This window comes from Enhydra lutris, unplaced genomic scaffold (genome assembly GCF_002288905.1).
Source record: "Enhydra lutris kenyoni isolate GAN:26980312 unplaced genomic scaffold, ASM228890v2 scaffoldscaffold4, whole genome shotgun sequence".
Classification (NCBI taxonomy): domain Eukaryota; kingdom Metazoa; phylum Chordata; class Mammalia; order Carnivora; family Mustelidae; genus Enhydra; species Enhydra lutris.
Window position 1 is genome coordinate 1,695,107 of NW_019154088.1, and position 22,438 is coordinate 1,717,544.

At 38.7% G+C, this 22,438-nt stretch overlaps 1 pseudogene; it reads left to right on the plus strand.

Annotated features, from left to right (window-relative positions):
- The first annotated feature begins 3,621 nt into the window (after positions 1–3,621).
- LOC111159359 lies at positions 3,622–7,708 on the plus strand (annotated as a pseudogene).
- The last annotated feature ends 14,730 nt before the right edge of the window (positions 7,709–22,438 follow it).

Below are 22,438 nucleotides of genomic sequence, written 5' to 3' on the forward strand. Positions count from 1 at the left end.
TATTGGTGCTACCTAATACTAACACAAACTGTATTAAGAAGTCCCTAGGTTGGAGTTTATACATCTTAGTCATCTATTCCTTCTTACCTATGAATTCCAAAGATTCCTGGCCATCTTTCTCACCTGAACACACTGCCTATAGCTGCTTCTGAACTTGTAAGCAAAAGAGATGCTGCAAACATAATAAAGTCAATGCATTTGCCTATTAAGCTCACACAAAATAACAAATGTTAGCTGAGCTTGTTATAATTAGTGAAAGGCACAGTATCAGGTTTGGGGAAATATGTGAGACATTCTGGAAAATGAGCCAGAGAGAAGATTTCACTCAGAGTTAAGAAAATTAAGTGAGATGATTTATGTGAAGTTCCTAAAAATAGAATCTAGCAAAAGGCAGAACCTCAATAAATGGCTGCATTTATTGTCACTTAAGAAAGAAATATGAGCCTCCATTGTATGTCAGTCAACATGGCAGGCGCTTAGATGACAATAAATAAATTTTAAAAATTCATAATCTTGGAATAATGACAGAAACATATGTAAATAATGAAATCACTAGGTGCAAAGGCAGTACCATGGTGGCACAGAGAAGAGAAACATTAATTCTGACTTGGCTTGTTAGGAAAAGATCCACTGAGAACCTATTATTTGACATAGGTATTAAGGACAAATAGAAAGAGTTAGAAATTCAAGAGGATTCATTTATGAAGATGCATTTATTTCCTCTTGATACGGAGTTAAATTTCTTGACATCATCCTTTCTAGAAGGCTTTGCAGATAGTGAGGCTGCATCTAAATTAAACTATTAAAACATATAGCCAACTCTCAATAACCCATGTTAATTTAAGAAAACCTAAGCATTTTCCACCCAAACAGGTAGCTGTATGTGGGGTTTTCTTTAGGTGTGGTTGCTTCATTTCCACCAGTTCCAATAAAGAAATCACTATATTGCTGATCTTGGACCATTTTTTGAGAGGCTGGGAATAAAGAAGAGCCTAGAAAATATAAGAATATGCAAGACAAGAAATACAGACCTTCCCAAACTACTCTTAGAACCTGCATAAACACCAGAAACAAGTCACTCGAAATCAGCTTTATTTCAGTGACCTCACCCATAATTACCTCTATTTCTCTAAGCCTGGGCTCTCTTTTTGTGGGATCTACTCAATAGCCCTGTCCAATTCATCTCCCCAATGGGAAGAGCAAAAATTCATTACCCATTTCCTCTTCATTGTATATGGGGCTAAAAGACAAAGGAAAAGATAATGGGGCTATGGAAGGATGGGTTAGGTCAAAGTAAGGAAAAGAAATTGGACTTACCCTCTATTTAAGGAGTGAGGAAACGAACGGGAGTCAATAAAAGAGCACCATAATGTAGTTGGGTGGGTTTGGGGGGAGGCAGAGAGGGAGCAGTTACTGGAAGTGGAGAAGTCCTAGTGAGGAAAGGGATTGAGGAATCCTGAAAGCTGACAAGTGTTAGTTCTTTCTCATGAAACTATTAATTTAGAAATAAAGTATTAGTGGCCACATTTAACCCACTGAGCCACCCAGGCGCCCCATAGTGGCCACATTTAAAAAACAAAACACTATAGAACACCTAGAAGTATATCTTGTTGGAGATATTGGGTGATTGTTCTAGACCACCACAATACAGCAAAAATTGCAATAAAGTGAGTCACATGAATATTTTGGTTTCCCAATGCCTATGACAGCTATGTTTACAATATACTATTGTCTTTTCAGTGTGCAACAGAATTATATGTAAAGAAAATGTATATGCCGGGCGCCTGGGTGGCTCAGTTGGTTAAGCGACTGCCTTCAGCTCAGGTCATGATCCTGGAGTCCCGGGATCGAGTCCCGCATCAGGCTCCCAGCTCCACGGGGAGTCTGCTTCTCCCTCTGACCTTCTCCTCGTTCATGCTCTCTCTCACTGTCTCTCTCTTCTCTCAAATAAATAAATAAAATGTTTAAAAAAAAAAATGTATATGCCTTAGGTGAAAAAAAAATCTTTATTGTTAAAAATTGCTAACTATAGGGACACCTGGGTGGCTCAGTGGGTTAACCTTCTGCCTTCGGCTCGGGTCATAATCTCAGGGTCCTGGGATCGAGCCCTGCATCCAGCTCTCAGCTCAGCAGAGAGCCTGCTTCCCCTTCTCTCTCTGCCTGCCTCTCTGCCTACTTGTGGTCTCTCTCTGTGTCAAATAAATAAATAAACTCTTTTTTAAAAATTGTTAACTATCATTTGAGCTTTCAGCAAGTTATAATCTTCGTGCTGGTAGGGGGTCTTGCCTTCATATTGATGGCTGCTGACTGATTAGGGTGGTGGTTGCTGAAGGCTGGGGTTGCTGCAGCAATTTCTTAAAATAATCCAGTGAAGTTTACCACATTAGTTGATTCTTTCTTTCACAAACAATTCTCTGCAGCATGTAATACTCTTTGATAGCATTTTAACCACAGCAAAACTTCTTTCAAAATTGGAGTCAATCCTCCCCAACTTTGCTGCTATATCAATTATGTTTATGTAATATCATAAACCCTTTGTTGTCATTTCCACAGTCTTCATCATATCTTTACCAGGAGTAGATTTCATCTCAAGAAACCACTCCTTGCTCATCTGCAAGAAGCAAATCTTCATCTGTTAAAGTTTTATCATGAATTTGCAGCAATTTGGTCACATTAGCAAATTTCACTTACAATTCTAATTCTTTCATTATTTCCACAATATCTAGTTACTTCCCCCACCAAATCTTGAACCCCTCAAAGTCATCCATGAGGGTTGGAATCAACTTCTTCCAAACTCATGTTCATTTCACTATTCTGACCTTTTGCAGGAATCATGAATGTTCTTTTTTTTTTTTTTTTTAAGATTTTATTTATTTATTTGACAGAGAGAGCTCACAAGTAGACAGAGAGGCAGGCAGAGAGAGGGGGGAAGCAGGCTCCCTGCTGAGCAGAGAGCCTGAAGTGGGCCTCATTCCCCCAGAACCCTGGGATCATGACCTGAGCCAAAGGCAGAGGCTTTAACCCACTGAGCCACCCAGGTGCCCCTGAATCATGTGTTCTTAATTGCATCTAGAATGGTCAACCCTTTCTGGAAGTTTTCAATTGACTTTGCCCATATCCATCAAAGTAATCACTATCTATGGCAGTTATAGCCTTATAAAATGTATTTCTTATTTTTAAAAAAAGATTTTATTTATTTATTTATTTGACACACACAGAGAGAGAGTGCACAAGTAGGCAGAGCTGCAGAGAGAGGGAGAGGGAGAAGCTTGATCCCCTGATCAAGCCTGATGTGGGACTTGATCCCAGGACCCTGGGATCATGACTTGAGCTAAAAGCAGACATTTAACTGACTGAACCTCCAGGGTGCCCCAAAAATGTAGTTCTTAAATAGTTAAGACTTGAAAGTTGAAATTACTCCTTGATTCATGGGCTATAGAATGGATGTTGCATTATCAGGCATGAAAATAATAGTAATCTCATTGGACATTTCTACCAGGGATCTTGTGTTTCATGGTACATTGTCAATGAACAGTAATTGTTTGAAAGGAATATTGTTTTTCCCAAGTAGTTGTCTCAAAGTGCGTTTCTTATTTGTGTGGGGTATTTATGTTCAGCTAGATGGTTTTACTTGGATCCTTCAGTGCAATTGCAGGTACGTGACAGCGGTGGCTGCAATCAACTAAAGGCTTGACTGAACAGGATTTCCAAGAAACTGGAAATAGAAATTGACATATGCTGTCTTCTAGGATCTCATTTGGGACTGCTAAGCAGAGCACATGTATGTGGCTCTTCCATGAAGTTTGAGATTCTCATTATATGGTGGTTGGGTTCCCAGAGGGGAAGGCCCAAGAGCACGTGTTCCAAGAAGCCCAAACAGACCCCACAGAGCTCATTATTATTAGACGTAGAGGTGAGACAACATGACTTCCATGGCATCCTATGATTCAAGTGCAAGCCTAGTGGAGGAAGAGAATTTAAGAGGAAGAGAATATACTACAGAAGGGATTAAATGTTGGGGTATACAACTCATTGAATGGTCATATATCAGAGACAACCCTGTCTATCCTATAGATCAGAAACTCACTGTTGAGGAATGATTTAATCAGATAACTTTAATAATGGGAAGAACTGTGGGTCTGACAATTGGAAGTCTGGGGATCATGGAAGTCAACTAGAGAATCTGAACTGATGCTGGGGACAAAGTAGCAGGAGAGAGGTAGAAGGATTTGTAGGGCATTTGTCAGCTGCAGGCCGTCGTCATGCTTACCTGTTAAAACTCTATCATAGTTAACATTTTAACAAAGGGCCTGGTACACCATAGCTTGTTATCAAATATGTACTGATTTTAAAATGTATAAATGTTTTATTTCCATCTGTATAAGGGTTTTTGGTGAATAAAACTAAGTTGCAAGAACAAGACTATCATTGAAAACAATACATCCCTTCTCCCTCTCTTAACTTTTGTATGCTGTACAATGTATGTATGCACTTGGTAGATGTCTTCTTCATTTGCTCTGTGATTTTTATCAGTGCAAGCTATATTCCCTCAATCAGTCTGGTGTGCTGATTAGGGCCAGAGGTCATCACCTAATCTTTTCATTCACCACACTCCCCCTCATACCTAGTCTCTCTCCATTTACTAACCCACCATGTAAAGAGAGTTCTTTGAATTAATAACTTCAATATCTCTCCTAAAATGGATCCTCTATTTCCTTCAACGGTGCACTATAACCTACATGTACAGAAGGTACTAGTGACAACTACATTAATAATCTTATCTCTTATTTGTATAGGATTTCAATCTCATAAAGCATACTGACAGCTTATTTCATTCACTCTCCATTGGATTTTAGCTTTCTCAAGTTTTCATAGTAAAGGGATTTGCGTAAGGGCAGAATGTGAGTTTTCAGTACAATCCAAGGTATGACACCACCTTAATGACAGTCAGAGCTGTTCCCACTGCCCACACCTGTCACAGTTGTGAAGTAATAGCTTGCCTGTCTTTCTTTTGATTAATAAAAGATCATAACAAATAGTTATTTTCTGTGTTTGCAAGTAAAAACGTGCTTGATTTGTGAGGGTAGCAGAGGGTAGGACAAAAATAATCATTTTTTTTTTTAATGAGTCTTCCTAAACAAGCTGCTGTCAAACCTAGACAAATAGTTGTAAGGTCCTGATCTTGTATTTTTTTAGTCTAACCGGTTGCTGCTTAAAAACCTCCTTGGAAACCCTCAGGCATATTATTCCCTAAACTGTGAATGATTGCAATAACTTGGAAATAAACTAGTGTATGGGAAAAAAAAAAAAAACCTCTGTTCCGTGTCATTATTCTTCATATACAGATTTCTACTAAACACTTTCTTATTCCAAAGATAGCAATCTGAGTACAAACATCTCTCTCCCTCTTCCCTTGCCCCTTCCACCACCTTCTTTCCCCCTCCCCCTGCCAAAAAAAAAAAAAAAAAAAAAAGGAAATGTATTAATAATAAGCCCACTATGTTATGGGCCTGAAAAGGAACTCAAGAGATTGAGCTCAACCACTTTGTTTTATGCATCAGAAAAGAGACTCAAAGAGAAATACATGCCAGTTGCTGGAGGTAAAACTGGTTCTTAACCCTAGTCTTCCAGCTTTATTTCAGTGTTCTTGCCAAACACCATACTGATTCTTTTCACATGTTAATTCATAAAAACACAAAAATCACAGCTTTCAAGTTGATCTTTATCTCTGGTGTGATTAGTTGTCCTACTCATTACTTGGATCTTGGTTTTAGCAATATCACACACAAGCACCCATACACACATGCATACCCACACACTGCAGCAGCAGCATCCAGATTGAAGCACTGTAGTTTACCAATTTAGTTTCAAGTAATTAGTGTGACATTCCCAGCCTAAGGGCTCCCACATGGGGACTCCGCTCCATTCATCACCAGGTCAGTGTTGCTGTGTATGGATATGAAGGGAGGTCTAGTGAAAATTATACAGTTGATGTATGACTTATAAAACCTGGTTCATTAAAAGCATGCCATTTTACAAAAGACAGGTAGCATTTGGCAAAGAGGCTAAATGTGGGAAGTGAGACACTTAGAGGTCACAAGTAACCTCACCTGAACTTAAAGCATCTTTCTTGGTTCACTGTTATATGGGGCCCTTCTTAGAAAGTGATGGGGCTACTCGAGACTCAGAACATTCAACCTCAGTGCTTCACCACAGCTGCTTTTGCAATTTATGGACTTTTAAGGCCTCTCTAGGAATGTGAGTTTCAGCCACAGCAGATCATGGGTAGTGACAATCATGTTAGGAAAAACAGTTTGCCAAGAAAGGCTTTCCAAGAATATGAAGATACCAAAAGCCCACTCATGGGTTGGTGGGAAAGACAGCAGTGTGGGTCACTCCAAACCTCAAAGACCTACTTATGCAGAGCAGGCTGATTAAGAATGAAAACACAATTTCTTATAATAGTTGAGGCCAAACAGTAACTCCCAGATTAACTCAAAATTTGAATTATAAAGGGGTTCTGCCAGGCCCCTGTGGACTCCAGGGAATTCAGACTAAGGGATCTTATTATCTACAAAAGCACAAATCTCTGAAGTATGGTCACATCTCCGTAACCTGTGAAGACAGAACATACACCTCAGAGCTCATGAACTGCTTAGAGGAGCCAAGAGATATGAATAGACTGTTGTTTATAAACTAGGCTTAGAGATGGACAGTTCAGACACGTATCTACTTCCTAGAGTAACAGACACTAACACTAAATTTCAAAGTCAAATGAGATTATTAAAGGACCCAAATGAATGAAAATGCTTGCAACCTCCATGGCATTAGTGCTCTCTTCTTTCTCTCTACAGGTCAGCCCAGAACAAACCACACAATGGAGTCCACAGAATAATTAAATCAGTTTGAAGTGTCAGAATTCATTTTGCAGGGCCGATCATCTGCCTGGATATAGAGTCTCTTCTCTCTGCACTCTTTCTAGTTGTCCATGCAGCCAGTTTCAGGTAACCTTCTCACTGTGGTCACAATTTTTTACATCCCAAACCTGAACACCCCATACTTTCTTCCTGGGAACCTCTCTCCTTTGTAGATATGACCCTTGCTTCCTTTGCTGCTGTTAAGACGATTGTAAACTTGGAGGAAAAAAAAAAAAAGCCTAAGAGCATTCCCTTTACTGGATCTTTCTCCTTCACTTACTGGGTGGAACGGAAATGGAACTTTTGGTCTTCATGGCACATGACAGATATGCGGCTGTTTGTAAACCCCTACATTGCACAACCATCATGAGCAGGAAGGTGTATGTTCTGCTGGTAGTGACCTCATGATTCTAGGTCTTCATTTAGGGCTTCAGATACTCTGTTGTGAATTTGCCTTTCTGTGGCCCCAATGTGGTGGACAGCATTTCCTGTGATCTCCCTCTGGTTACTAAGCTTGCCTGCATAGATACCTACAGATTGTCATTGTTGCCAGCAGTGGGATGATCTCTCTGAGCCGGTTCATGATTTTGCTTACCTCCTACAGTCTGTTCCTCATAACCACTAAGAGTCACTCTTCTACCAGAAATCCAAAGCTCATTCCACTTTGATCACATCACAGTGGTGATTCTTTCTTGGCCCATGCATCTTCACCTGTATCTGTCTGTCCCTTCAGCAACCACTCTGTGGATAAGTTCCTTGCTGTATTTTACACCACTGTTACCCCATCTTGAACCTAATTATCTACACTGTGAAACAAAGAAATGAAGACAGTCATGAAGAAATTCTGGTATGATTTGATGAGTTCTAGAGAGGTACTTAGATTAAAAATATAATTTAGATAGAAATAAGTTTTTTAAAGTTTTAAAAAAAAACTTTATATCTTTTAAAAACTGTCATTGACCTATACAGAGTAAGTCATATACAAGACTTATAAAAGTCAGACCTTCAAAGATATTTTGAATATAGTACCAACAAAAAAGAAATCAATGCCTTTATATATTTCAAATGATGCTTACTGATCAAAAATATTGTCCATTAAGAATGCACTTCTATTTGGGGCACCTGGCTGGCTCAGTCATTGGAGTGTGAGACTCTTGATCCCAGGGTTGTAGGTTCGAGCCCCATATTGATGTAGGGACTATATAAAAATGAAAAAATCTTAAAAAAAAAAAACCTCACTTGTATTGAGTAGAAGTAAATATATGCTTTATCAATGTATTAATATGGTATTGATTGAAAGGGAAAATAAAGTGAAACCCCAGAAAGTCCATCATTTTTCTGTCCAGTCAGAATGAGTTGGCACTTATTGTGGGCCCATAGTTGTTCTCTGTTTTCTCAATAATATTAGTATTTCAGTCAGCATTCACATGTGTAAAAAACCGGTTTTAGTATCTTTGTATATACTGCCAAAGCACACTCATTTTTCTTTTTGTCTCCAAAATGAGGTGTCGTAGATGCTTTTAAGGCTGCTAATATCATCCAATATTATTTCTATCTCAGAAACCATGTCTCTGACTCAAAATTTAAAAAGGGACAAATTCAGACATACATTAATTTTTTCCTTAAGAATAATTTGAGGGGCAACTGGGTGGCTCAGTTGGGTTAAAGCCTCTGCCTTCGGCTCAGGTCATGATCCCAGAGTCCTGGGATCGAGCCCCACATCAGGCTCTCTGCTTGACAGGGAGCCTTCTTCCCTTCCTCTCTCTCTGCCTGCCTCTCTGCCTACTTGTGATCTCTGTCTGTCAAATAAATAAATAAAATCTTAAAAAAAAAGAATAATTTGAATTTGAAGTATGTTTAATAATAAACCACATTATGCATGTTATTATTTTATAAGGAATTAATATAATGGCATTTGGATATTGTCACATCTCTAGTAATTCTCATTGATAAAAGTACAATTCAATGGAATTTCTCTAGCTGTGAACTTGAATAGATTTATTCACAATTTCTCTTTAGTCTTCTCTGTATTATATGACATTAATATATGAGTTAAAAAAAACAGCAGCAATAGAAAGTTATATTCTATCCTTTTAAGGAATCTAATTGTGCTCAAAAGTGGATCCCTAACAACAAAAGAGGATCAATATGTATTTTTAGTAGGGTTTTTGCTCTTTTTATGTATCATATGATATAATCACAAAACTGAAATTTAATGATTATAGAAAACCTTGAAATTTGGGAAGATATTCGAAGTAGTGGCAGCAAATGTGGTTACAGAGACAAAGAGCATAGGAAAATAATCCTGTGTATTCACTCAATGGAAACAATAAAACTGGAAAAAATTTTCAGATAAAAATACCCAAAACAAAATAAAATCTTTAAACTTTTTGAAGTCTCTAGGAAAAAAAAAAAAAACAAAAAACAAAAGCAGAGTGCATACAGCAGATTCAGAAATGTTTATTCCAGAATCTTGATAAGAGCAGGGGGAGTCTGACATTTAAGCCAGAGTCTTCGCCTATTTCTCCCAGCTTTCTGCTGTGAAATTCTTTGGTATACAGGTGCTGCTGCATCCCATAAGGAGAGGCAGCTCTCACTGTCCATCCAAGATCTAGAAGTGGAACAAAAAAAGTGAACAAAAAAAAAAAGTAGTAAGTACCAAGGCTAGCCTTGATAACTGGTGGCTCCTACCTATCTTGTTGGCTCTGTCTTCATGGTATGGGATCAGCCCAGGGTGAGCACTTAAGACAAGAGGTGCATGGCAGTCCTGCCTGAAGAGGTGACTTTATTCAGAGAGCAGTGCAAAAAAATCTATGTCCAGGCCCTATTGTTTAACACAGTCAAGGTCACAGCAGAAATATCTTTAATGACCCCATAAAAATAAAACCTATTTTAAAGGAATACTGTGGGGGCACCTGAGTGGCTCAGTGGGTTAAGCCTCTGCTTTTGGCTCAGGTCATAATCTCAGGGTCCTGGAATCGAGCCCTGCATTGGGCTCTCTGCTCAGCGGGGAGCCTGCTTCCCTCTCTCTCTCTGCCTGCCTCTCTGCCTAATTGTGATCTCTCTCTCTGTCAAATGAATAAATAAAAATCTTTAAAATATAAAAATAAATACTATGAAAAACTAAAAGTCAACAAATTAGATAACTTATATCAAATGGACAAATGCTTAAAAATATATAATACGAAATAGAAAATCCTGAGGCACCTCAGTGGCTCAGTTAGTTAAAACTCTGACTCTTGATCTCAGGGTCATGAATTCAAAGCCCATGTTCAGCTCCATGCTGAGTAGCATGGAGCTGAACTTAAAAAAAAAGAAAAATCAAAGACATAAAAATGAAGTTATTGTTAGTATTTTTTAATTTTCCAAAGGAAAACTCCATGCTCTGATGGCTTCACTGGTGAATTCTGCCAAATTTCTAAAGAAGGTGTAAGACCAGTTCTTCAAAAAGTCTTCCAGCAAATGGAGAAGAAAGAAACAGTTCACAACTCATTCTATGAGGACAATTTTACCCTGATATCAAAGTCAGAAAAGACGGCACAAAATAAAATTAATTACAGATGAATATTTCTCATTGATGCAGACTCAACTATATACTACAGCACGGAAACACACTTCAAATATAAAGACAAAGATATGTTAAACATGTAATGAAGGAGAAGAACAAAGTCAGAGATCTGACACTACTCAACTTCAGGACTTACTATAAAGCTATAGTAATCAAGATAATGCAGAATTGACAAATATCAAAGGAATGAAATAGAAAGTCCAGAAATAGGCCCACATAAATTTAGGTAACTTATCTTTGAAAGGAGGAGAGGCAATTCAATGGAGCAAAGATAAGTCTTTTCAACAAATGGTCTTGAGCAACTGGACATCTGCAGACCAAAAAACAAACAAACAAACAAAAGAATCTGCACAGACCTTACACTTTTCACAAAATTTAACTCAAAAGGATCACAGACCTATTGTGAAGTGTAAAGTATTAATCCCTTAGAAGATAACATAAGAAAAAATCTAGATGATCTTTAGTGTGGCAATGACCTTTTAGATACAACACCAAAAGCACAATCCATGAAAGAAACAACACTCAAGCTGGATTGCGCAGAAATTTAGAACATTTTCTCTGCAAAAGACAATGCCAAGAGAATGAGAAGACAAGTCGTGCTGGGAAAAATACTTGCAAAAGACGTATTTGATAAAGGACAGTTTCCAGTATGTTCAAAGATCTCTTTAAACTTAACAATAAGAAAACAACATGATAAAATAATTGGCAAAACATCTGATCATAAACCTCACTGAAGAATATATACAGATGGCAGATAAGCATTTGAAGATATGCTTATCTGCCAACATCATATATCATCAAGGAACTAACAATAAAAAAACAAGATCCACTATAAATGCATTGGAATTACTAAATCTAAAACACTGATGACATCAAATGCTAGCAAGGATATGGAGCAACACGAACTCTAATCCTAATGGGAATGCAAAATGGTACATCCACTTCGGAAGACAATTAGGCAGTTGCTTGTAAAACTAAATAAACTCTTAACCATTCAGTCCAACAACTCTTAATATTCACCCAAATGCACTGGAACAAAAACCTCCATATTGAGGTTCACAGCAATGTTTTTCATAATTGCCCAAGTGTGGAATCAACCAAGATCTCCGTCAAAAGGTCAATGAATAGAAAGTTGTACAACCAGACAATGATATATTATTCAGTGCTAAAAGGAAATAAGCTACCTAGCTACAAAAAGACATGGAAGAAGTTAAAATGCATATTACCAGGTGAAAAGAGCCAATGTGAAAAGGATACATTTTGTATGATTTCAACTATATGCCATTCTGGAAAAGGCAAAACTATGCAATGTATAAAATTAGTAGTTGCCAAGGGTTAAGAAAAGGGAAAAGTAAATAGGCAGAGCACAGATGATTTCAAGGCAGTGAAATTATTCTGTATGATACTACAATGTTGAATATACATCATTATACATTTATGATAACATACACTATGAACAATATCAAAAGTAAACCCTAATGTAAACAATGGACTTTGAGTGATAGTGATATGTCAGTGTGGGTTCACTGATTGGAAGGATTATCACTGTGGTATCAAATGTTGACCATGAGGGAGGTTGTGCATGTGAGGGACTCAGGAGATACATGGGAACTCTGTATACTCCACTCAATTTTTTCATAAGTCTAAAACCACTCTAAAGAAAAAGGCTACTTTTTAAAAAATTAAAAAATGAAAGGATAGAAAAATATATACCAAATGAATATGAATCAAAATAAATCCCTAGAGACCATTTTTATATCAAAGTATATTTCAGAGCAAAGAATATTACCAGGGATAAGAATGCCATTTCATGGGGGGGGGGGGGGGGACAAGAGGGGGGGGAAGTAGGAGGAGGCGCCTTTTCAACCTGTACCCTAAAGTGAGCTGATTACCTACCAAAGAACTCCGATCACCCATGAAATCAGCCTGAGATCAGAATTATACACGTCTGGATCTCTACAGGGGCAGAAGACGCCAGTGGGCAGGTAAAGCAGAGTGGGAAAGGCCGACTGATATCAGAAGATAAACAAAAAGGGGAGGGAGCCACCAGAGGTGACCAGTTGGAAAGTAATACCCCTAATACGAGTGAGAGTGCCCTGCGTCTGGCGACCAGCATTAACTTGGAGACTGGTTGAAAGCACTCCAAAAGAGCAAAAGATCGCATGGGGGAAATTGTGGGAATCCAGGCAGCTAGGGACAGGGGCTTAAGTCCCCGGTCCCAGGACAGGCTCCCCTGGCGCTGAGCCAGAGAGAGTGAGGCGGAGAAACCAGGTCTTGGTCCCTGAGCCACCAGCATGCCCGAGATTGCATGGGTTCTGGCCCCTGTGAGGGGATGGGAGCCACACCAGACGGCAGAACACATGAGCCCTGCTACAGAGCCTGAGATGTGCGTGCCCCTCATCCTCCCCTGAGAGAGGTACAAAGGCCCAGCCAGCGCTCTTTGACATGCGCCATTGTTTCAGAGCCTAAGACACGCGCCCCAAACTCTCCCCTGAAAGAGGTGCGCAAAAGCCCAGCCTGGTGCTTTCGGACCTGCGCCCCGTTCTCAGAGCCTGAGGTGACCCACAGCCTCCCCTGAAAGAGGTGCGCACAAGCCCGGTGCTCTTAGACCCAGAAAGACCAGGCACTCCCAGCCCGGGCCAGTGGGAAGATCTCAGTGTGTGATCCCTGCTTGGAACCTCTCTGGAGGTCTGGAGCTGCCCAAACAGCTGCCACTGCTTTGGTTTTGGGTACAAGCAAAAGATCCTGCTCCCCAGGGATCGCGACTGGGAACCTGCTCTGCCAGAGGCCAAGGGGGGATTTATATGGGCTCTGCAACACCCACAGAAGAACAGACTGAGGCTTCTCTCTGAGAGGGAGGTCAGGGTGCAGTTTGCTTTCCTCTAAACCTACAAAAACCATCAAAAGCAGTCAAGGCTAGAGGGAAAAAAAAAACAGGTGAACAAACATAAAAACCTCCAGAGAACAAAAGCCTGAAAAAACCGGTTTCCTCAGAGCCCACCCCCTTGAGGGGGACTGGAGGACTTAACTCAGGGAACATCATTGACTGAAAACCCATGTGGCAGGCCCCTCCCCCAGAAAACCAACCAGGAAAGGAAAAAAAAAAAAAAAAAAAACTACAAGAGAACCACCACCACTACTTCATAGGACAACTTTTATTTTTAATTTGTTCCCACTATTCTGGCTCATTTTTTTTATATAGATACTTTTTTAACCTATTTACCATCACAGCGAGCTGTCCAGTACATCAAATTCCATAATAACCTTCTAACCTGAACTTTTTGATACATACACCTTTGTTTTTCTTTTGCATATCTATTTTTTGAATTTTTTTAAATTTTAGTTTAGTTTAGTCTAGTTTATTCCTTTTTTATTTTTTTTCTAATATTCATATAGAGTTAAACTTCAAAGAAATCCCCTTTCCCCAATCAATACTACCCCTATAGGTAAACCAATTTTTAATCCCCCTTTAGCCTAGGAAAGTTGAGTCCTTTAACAAAGATATCAAGATACATCCAGGAAGAATCAAAACAACCTTCCTCGCCCACACTGAGAATTTATAACCACTCTCCCATCTTTTTCTTCCACCAGTGTTTCTGTCTTTTTGTGTTTGTCCTGAGAGTATATAAATCTTACACTTGGGGTTCTTTTTGACAAGGTTCTTCCTTTATTTGCATATATATATATTTTTTTCTCTTGTTATATACTTTTATCAGTCTTATTGTTTGTCTGTTTTTGTTTGTATATCTCATAAATCTTACCTTGGGGCCCATTTGGGGCCTTCTCTTTCATCTTCCCTTTCTTTCCTGTCTCTCTCTCTCTCTTTTATTTTTTCTTCTTCTTTTTTTTCTCTCATTTGGGTGGGGAATCCTGATTGCTCAGAACTGTTCCAGGGTGCACCCAGACTGCACCACAGTCGATACAACCAACTACATCTGTTCAGTCATCTCTCACCAAAATGACTAGGAGGAGGAATGCCCAACAGAATAAAAATACAGAGGATGGACCTTCTGCAACAGAGCTAATGGCTATCAACATAGACAATATGTCAGAAAGAGAATTCAGGCTAACAATTATCCAGGCAATAGCTAGGTTGGAGAAAGCCATGGATGACCAAATGGAATTGATTAGGGCTGAGCTGAAAGCGACCAGACAGGATGTTCACAATGTTAGGGCAGAGCTAAAAGCTACCAGGGCTGAGGTTCACAATGCTCTCAATGAGTTCCAATCTAACCTAAATTCTCTCAAAGCTAGGGTAACTGAGACAGAGATAGAATTAGTGATCTGGAGGACAAACAGATAGAGAGAAAGGATCAAGAGGAAGCCTGGAACAAACAGCTTAGAAACCAAAAACAGAAATAAATGACGCCATGAAACGTTCCAACATCAGAATTATTGGAATTCCCTGAAGGGGAGGAGAAAGAAAGAAGTCTAGAAGATATAGTGGAAAAGTTCTTCATGAAAATTTTCCCAATCTCGTGAATGGAACCAGAGTTCATGTACTAGAGGCTGAACGGTCTCCACCCAAGATGATAGATTCCAGAAAAACATCGAGGCACCTGATAGTCAAGTTGAGGAATCATAATTGTAGGTATAATCTCTAGAAAGCTGCTAGGACAAAGAGGTTCCTTACTTACAGAGGAAAGCCCATCAGAATAATGTCAGAACTGTCCACAGAGACCTGGCAAGCCAGAAAAGGCTGGCAAGATATATTCAGGGCACTAAATTAGAAGAACATGCAGCCAAGAATACTTTATCCAGCAAGACTGACATTCAAAATGGATGGAGAGATAAAGAGTTTCCAAAACTGGCAAGGCTTAAAAGACTATGCAACCACCAAGCCAACACTGCAAGAAATATTAAGGGGGGTTCTATAAAAGAGGAAAAATCCTAAGAATATCATTGAACAGAAATATAGAGACAATCTACAGAAAGAAAGACTTTAAAGGTAACATGATGTCAATAAAAATGTATCTATCAATAATCACTCTCAATGTGAATGGCCTAAATGAGCCCATAAAATGGCACAGGGTTGCAGATTGGATAAAACCACAAGACCCATCCATATGTTGTCTACAAGCAACCCATTTTGAACCTAAAGATACACCCAGACTGAAAGTGAAGGGATGGAGAAGCATCTTTCATGCCAATGGGCCTCAAAAGAAGGCTGAGGTAACGATTCTCATATCTGATAAATTAGATTTTAAACTAAAGACTGTAGTCAGAGATACAGAAGGACACTACATCATTCTTAAAGGGACTATCCACCAAGATGATCTAACAATTGTAAATATCTATGCCCCCAATATGGGAGCAGCCTATTACATAAGAAAACTGTTAATCAAGATAAAGAGTCACATTGATATGAATACATTAATAGTAGGAGATCTTAACACGCCTCTCTCAGAAATAGACAGATCATCGAAGCAGAAAATCAATAAAGAAACAAGAGCATTGAATGACCCATGGGACCAGATGGACCTCATAGATATATACAGAACATTCCACCCTAAAACAACAGAATACTCATTCTTCTCAAGTGCACATGGAAACTTCTCAAGAATAGACCACATACTGGGTCACAAAACACGACTCAACCGATACCAAAAGACTGAGATTATTCCCTGAATATTCTCAGATCACAATGCTTTGAAACTGGAGCTCAATCACAAGGAAAAGTTCAGAAGGAACTCAAACACCTGGAAGGTAAAGACCACCTTGCTTAAGAATGCTTGGATCAACCAGGAGATCAAAGAAGAACTGAAACAATTCATGGAAACCAATGAGAATGAAGACACATCGGTCCAAAACCTATGGGATACAGCAAAGGCGGTCCTAAGGGGGAAATACATAGCCATCCAAGCCTCCCTCAAAAAAATTGAAAAATCCAGAACACAGCAGCTGTCTCTACACCTTAAAGAACTGGAGAATCAACAACAAATCAAACCAACTCCACACATAAGAAGCGAAATCATCAAGATTAGAGCTGAGATTAATGAGGTAGAAACCAGAGATACAGTAGAACGTATCAATGAAACTAGAAGCTGGTTTTTTGAAAGAATCAATAAGATCGATAAACCATTGGCCACACTAATCCAAAAGAAAAGAGAGAAAGCCCAAATTAATAAAACTATGAATGAAGAGAGAGAGATCACAACTAACACCAAGGAAGTAGAAACAATCATCACAAGTTATCATCAACAGTTATATGTCAATAAGCTAAGCAACCTAGATGAAATGGATGCATTCCTGGAAAACTATAAACTCCCCAAATTGAACCAGGAAGCAATTGACAACCTAAATAGACCAATATCTAGTAACGAGATTGAAGCAGTGATCAAAAACCCCCCAAAAAACAAGAGCTCAGGACCTGATGGATTCCCTGGGGAATTCTAACAAACTTTCAAAGAAGAAATAACACCTATTCACCTGAAGCTGTTTCAAAAAATTGAAGCAGAAGGAAAATTTCCAGACTCTTTCTATGAAGCCAGCATTACCCTGATCCCCAAACCAGGCAAAGACCCTACCAAAAAGGAGAATTTCAGACCAATATCACTGATGAATATGGATGCTAAGATTCTCAACAAGATCCTAGCAAACAGGATCCAACAGCTCATTAAAAAGATTATCCACCATGACCAGCTGGGATTCATTCCTGGGCTACAAGGATGGTTCAACATTCACAAATCAATCAATGTGATAGAACAAATTAATAAGAGAAGAGAGAAGAACCACATGGTCCTCTCAATGGATGCAGAAAAAGCATTTGACAAAATCCAGCATCCGTTCCTGATTAAAATGCTTCAAAGTATAGGGATAGAGGGAACATTCCTGAACTTCATCAAATCTATCTATGAAAGACCCACAGCAAATATCATCCTCAATGGGAAAAAGCTTGCAACCTTCCCACTGAGATCAGGAACACGACAAGGATGCCCACTCTCACCACTCTTGTTCAACATAGTATTAGAAGTCCTAGCAACAGCAATCAGACAACAAAGAGAAATAAAAGGTATCCAAATTGGCAATGAAGAAGTGAAACTCTCTCTTCGCAGATGACATGATTCTTCATATGGAAAACCCAAAAGACTCCACTCCCAAACTACTAGAACTCATACAGCAATTCAGTAACTTGGCAGGATACAAAGTCAATGTACAGAAATCAGTGGCTTTCTTATACACTAACAATGAAAATACAGAAAGGGAAATTAGAGAATCGATTCCATTGACTATAGCACCAAGAACCATAAGATACCTGGGAATCAACCTAACCAAAGAGGTAAAGGATCTGTACTCAAGGAACTACAGAACACTCATGAAAGAAATTGAAGAAGACACAAAAAGATGGAAGACCATTCCATGCTCTTGGATCGGAAGAATAAACATTGTTAAAAATGTCTATACTGCCTAGAGCAATCTATACTCTTAATGCCATTCCAATCAAAATTCCACTGGTATTCTTCAAAGAGCTGGAGCAAATAATCCAAAAATTTGTATGGAACCGGAAGAGACCCTGAATCGCTAAGAAAATGTTGAAAAACAAAAATAAAACTGGGGGCATCACGTTACCTGATTTCAAGCTTTACTACAAAGCTGTGATCACCAAGACAGCATGGTACTGGCACAAAAACAGACACATAGACCAGTGGAACAGAGTAGAGAGCCCAGATATGGACCCTCAACTCTATGGTCAGTTAATCTTCGACAAAACAGGAAAAAATATACAGTGGAAAAAAGACAGTCTCTTCAATAAATGGTGCTGGGAAAACTGGACAGCTATATGTAGAAGAATGAAACTCGACCATTCTCTTACACTGTACACAAAGATAAACTCAAAATGGATAAAAGACTTCAATGTGAGACAGGAATCCATCAGAATCCTAGAGGAGAACATAGGCAGTAATCTCTTTGATATCAGCCACGGCAACTCCTTTCAAGATATGTCTCCAACGACAAAGGAGACAAAAGCCAAAATAAACCTTTGGGACTTCATCAAAATCAAAACCTTCTGCACAGCAAAGGAAACAGTCAAGGAAACGAAGAGGCAACCCACGGAATGGGAGAAGATATTTGCAAATGACAGTACAGACAAAAGATTGATATCCAGGATCTATAAAGAACTCCTCAAACTCAACACACACAAAACAGATAATCATATCAAAAAATGGGCAGAAGATATGAACAGACACTTCTCCAATGAAGATATACAAATGGCTATCAGACACATGAAAAAATGTTCATCATCACTAGCCATCAGGGAGATTAAAATTAAAACCACATTGAGATACCACATTACACCAGTTAGAATGGCCAAAATTAGCAAGACAGGAAACAACACGTGTTGGAGGGGATGTGGAGAAAGGGGAACCCTCTTACACTGTTGGTGGGAGTGCAAGTTGGTGCAGCCTCTTTGGAGAACAGTGTGGAGATTCCTCAAGAAATTAAAAATAGAGCTTCCCTATGACCCTGCAATTGCACTACTGGGTATTTACCCCAAAGATACAGATGTAGTGAAAAGAAGGGCCATCTGTACCCCCAACGTTTATAGGAGCAATGGCCATGGTTGCCAAACTGTGGAAAGAACCAAGATGCCCTTCAATGGACGAATGGATAAGGAAGATGTGGTCCATATACACTATGGAGTATTATGCCTGCATCAGAAAGGATGAATACCCAACTTTTGTAGCAACATGGACGGGACTGGAAGAGATTATGCTGAGTGAAATAAGTCAAGCAGAGAGAGTCAATTATCATATGGTTTCACTTATTTGTGGAGCATAACAAATAGCATGGAGGACATGGGGAGTTAGGAGAAGGGAGTTGGGGGAAATTGGAAGGGGAGGTGAACAATGAGAGACTATGGACTCTGAAAAACAATCTGAAGGGTTTGAAGAGGTGGGATGGTGGGAGGTTGGGGGAACCAGGTGTTGGGTATTAGAGAGGGCACGGATTGCATGGAGCACTGGGTGCGGTACAAAAACAATGAATACTGTTATGCTGAAAATAAATTAAAAAAAAAAGATTAAAAAAAAAAAGAAAAAGAATGCCATTTCATGAGTGCCTGGGTAACTCAGTCAGTAAAGTGCCTGCCTTCGGCTCAGGTTGAGATCTCAGGGTCCTGGGATAGAGGCTGCCCCCACCCCAGGCTCTCTGTTCAGCAGGGAGTCTACTTCTCCCTCTCCCCCTCTGCCCTCCCCAACTCATGCTCTCACATGTACTCTCTCTCATTCTCAAATTAAATAAATCTTTTTAAAAATGTGATTTCATACTGAGAAATAAATTAATTAATCAGGAAGTGGTAACATTTAATTATTTATGTCCCTAATAACAGAACTTTAATACATAAGAAGTAAAAATAGAGATGCAAGAAGAAATAATTTTTCAAAATATAATCAGCAAATTGGAGGGAAGGTCATAAAGAGGATAGAAACACCAGTTGACCCATGAGGTCAACCAAGACAATGAGAGACTCCTCACTCTCTCCTCTCTCATCAGAATGTGCATTCCACTTGCCTTCCTTACTCCCAGAAACTTCTCTGAGATAATGATGGCTTCCCTGGTAAATTCTGCCAAATTTTTTTAAAAGGAGAAATAAGATCAATTCTTCAAAAATTCTTCCAAAATGTGTACTGTCCTTGAGAGTGTGATGTGGTGTTGAGACTGTCTGGACAGTATACATGGTTGAACCCACTTAATGCCTCTATATTAACTTGAAGATTTGGCAGGCAGATACAAAGATCTACTCATCTTGTAGCCACCCATGATGGTGGTTATAGATCACATTAGTTGAGATATGACTTCTCTTGCAACTAGAACTAAAACCTTAATTGAATTTGATGATATAAATCTAGGTAGAGATTAAGATCACAGAAGACATCTTTTTAGTATTTACATGTTAAATGAAAAATAATTTAAAACTTTACTAATGTTTAATGGATAGCTGCTTTATGTGTGATTTTTCTTATCTCCTTGCTCTGATTTCTATAATATGCAAAGGTTATGCTTGACAAGGACTCCTGAAGAGATGTTCAATAGAAATTATTTTCATAATTCTTGTTCTGCCCAGAATACAGAATAGGAAAATTTTACCCAAGGGATTCTTCTAGTGGTGAATATATGTCAGGCTGAGGGAAAGTGCTTCTATAGAACTATCTCCACCCAACTGTAGATGTCATCCCAAGCATACATCAGAAGAGAAGAGGAGAAAGCAATCTGGTCTTAGAAAAAATTTGTGTTTGGTAAGCTATCTCGTGTTCCCTGTGACTCTCTTCCTTAATTTTTAAAATATCTGTATGTATCTGTATTGCCTATGCCCACCCATGGCAACTTGAGTGTGGCTTGTTCAACTTCTGACCTTTAAAGAGGGTAATACGGTTTTTCTCCTCCCATCCTATTCCTGTGGGAGCTTCTATGGTCCCTTTAACAAAGGTTACAGACACCACCATCATGCAGCCCCACAGAGATGTTCTCAGGTCTGCTTTAAAAGATCTCTGTTCTTTGATGGCTACTAGATATTAGCAACTTCCAGCTATCTTGGCTTAAGTGGATCTTGCCATTTAAGAGAATTAAGTTTTTCATATCGGATACAGTATTATATGCTAAGATAACTTTTAACATAGAAATAGAAGTAAAAATGATTATATATCCAATGAGAAATTATATAAAACTCTATTACTAGAGAAGTAAGATAAAACTACAACCTGAGAGAAAAGGAAGGTATCTTAAGCTAGTAGAAGGAACTTGGACTTTCTCCCTATATGCCTTACCTAGTGTATCTCTCAGGCAATCCATTAAATTCTGAGTCCAAGTTTCTCTTATAAAAACATAAATGTTGAGAATCTCACAGTTTAAGGGAAATTGTTATTTAAAAAATCTTAGTGGCTGGAGCACTGGGTGTGGTGCATAAACAATGAATTTTAGAACACTGAAAATAAAATAAAATAAAATAAAATAAAATGGAAAAAAAATTAAAAAGTAAAAAATAGGGGCACCTGGGTGGCTCAGTGGGTTAAGCCTCTGCCTTCAGCTCAGGTCATGATCTCAGGGTCCTGGGATCAAGCCCCACATCAGGTTCTCTGCTCAGCAGGGAGCCTGCTTCCTCCTCTCTCTCTGCCTGCCTCTCTGCCTACTTGTGATCTCTGTCAAATAAATAAATAAAATCTTTTAAAAAAGAGTAAAAATAAAAAAATCTTAATGGATAAACAGTGAATCTAGAAAAGCATGAAAAATGTGTTGCTGTATTTTTAACTCCTTACAGAGTAACTAATTTGTCCCCTTTCCCTAATTTTTCAACTTTATTATCCCAAGGTTATCATTACTACCTTTGTGAAAAATCTCAGCCTTAGAGTTAAGAATTTCAGAGGTGCTTTAATAAAATGTGCTACTGCCTCCTGTAGAGCTTCTTAAAATATGAATAATCCCTTGGACAAAAACAAAAGTGAAAAGTGAAAAAGTTACTAAGCTACTGAAAGGCAAGCAAACTTCTTTTTCATCTGTATATCGTATAGGGTTGCTAAGAATGTACTTGTTAATTTAGAGAAAATGTAAGAGGGTAAGTATTTTTTTAAAAAGATGGTACCATGTATTTTACTTATGTAAGGTAGTTGGCTGGTCACTAAGATGGCCTCCGGTAAGCTTTGTACAATTTACTGCTTTATGTTGCATATTAATGAACAAAGAAGGGAAATAACTGGAAGTTTGGAAAGCTCTATGCATGCTAATTCCAAATACAAAGCAATGCCCTTAATTTCACAAATTGAATCACAATTCTTCAAACAACAAAATTCTGTGTAAACACAAAATCAATGAAGAGAGGAAATTAGTTTGTGGTGGCCTTTTATAACTTTTGGACCATGCAATAACTCCTATTTTCTTTTCTATTTCTTAAAACATTTTCATCACCCAAAATAAACCTCATACCAGTTCTGCAGGAAGTCTGCTTAATACCTCTCTT